This window comes from Nematolebias whitei, chromosome 5 (assembly GCF_014905685.2).
Source record: "Nematolebias whitei isolate Nwh7 chromosome 5, NemWhi1, whole genome shotgun sequence".
In the NCBI taxonomy this organism is placed as follows: domain Eukaryota; kingdom Metazoa; phylum Chordata; class Actinopteri; order Cyprinodontiformes; family Rivulidae; genus Nematolebias; species Nematolebias whitei.
Genome location: NC_056502.1, coordinates 10221701 through 10222909, shown reverse-complemented (window position 1 = coordinate 10222909; position 1209 = coordinate 10221701). Strand labels below are relative to the sequence as shown.

At 31.1% G+C, this 1209-nt stretch overlaps 1 protein-coding gene across 1 annotated transcript in view; it reads right to left on the bottom strand.

Annotated features, from left to right (window-relative positions):
* slc9a1a (solute carrier family 9 member A1a) overlaps positions 1-1209 on the bottom strand; it is a 34097-nt gene that overhangs the window by 5811 nt on the left and 27077 nt on the right. The window lies entirely within an intron of this gene.

Sequence of the window (1209 nt, the reverse complement as noted above, 5' to 3'; positions counted from 1 at the left end):
TTTCTATCAGCTGTTCTTACTGTTTCTATCAGCTGTTCTTACTGTTTTAATCAGCTGTTCTTATTGTTTTTATCAGCTGTTCTTACTGTTTTTATCAGCTGTTAATGTTTTTATCAGCTGTTCTTACTGTTTTTATCTGTTGTTCTTACGGTTTTTATCAGCTGTTCTTACTGTTTTAATCAGCTGTTCTTACCGTTTTATCAGCTGTTCTTAACGTTTTTATCAGCTCTTATTGTTTTTTATCAGCTGTTCTTACTGTTTTATCAGCTGTTCTTACTGTTTTTTAATCAAACTGTTCTTACTGTTTATCAGCTGTTCTTACTGTTTCTATCAGCTGTTCTTACTGTTTCTATCAGCTGTTCTTACTGTTTTAATCAGCTGTTCTTACTGTTTTTATCAGCTGTTCTTACTGTTTTTATCAGCTGTTAATGTTTTTATCAGCTGTTCTTACTGTTTTTATCCGTTGTTCTTACGGTTTTTATCAGCTGTTCTTACTGTTTTAATCAGCTGTTCTTACCGTTTTATCAGCTGTTCTTAACGTTTTTATCAGCTCTTATTGTTTTTTATCAGCTGTTCTTACTGTTTTTTTAATCAAACTGTTCTTACTGTTTATCAGCTGTTCTTACTGTTTTATCCTTTGTTCTTACTGTTTTTATCCATTGTTCTTACTGTTTTAATCAGCTGTTCTTACTGTGTTTTATAAGCTGTTCTTACTGTGTTTTATCAGCTGTTCTTACTGTTTTTATCAGCTGTTCTTACTGTTTTTATCAGCTGTTCTTACTGTGTTTTATAAGCTGTTCTTATTGTTTTTATCAGCTGTTCTTACTGTTTATCAGCTGTTCTTACTGTTTATCAGCTGTTCTTACTGTGTTTTATAAGCTGTTCTTACCGTTTTTGTCAGCTGTTTTTACTGTTTTTTTAATCAAACTGTTCTTACTGTTTATCAGCTGTTCTTACTGTTTTATCCTTTGTTCTTACTGTTTTTATCCATTGTTCTTACTGTTTTAATCAGCTGTTCTTACTGTTTTTATCAAGTTGTTTTAATGTTTTTATCAGCTGTTCTTACTGTGTTTTATAAGCTGTTCTTACTGTGTTTTATCAGCTGTTCTTACTGTGTTTTATAAGCTGTTCTTACTGTGTTTTATAAGCTGTTCTTACTGTTTTTATCAGCTGTTCTTACTGTTTATCAGCTGTTCTTACTGTTTATCA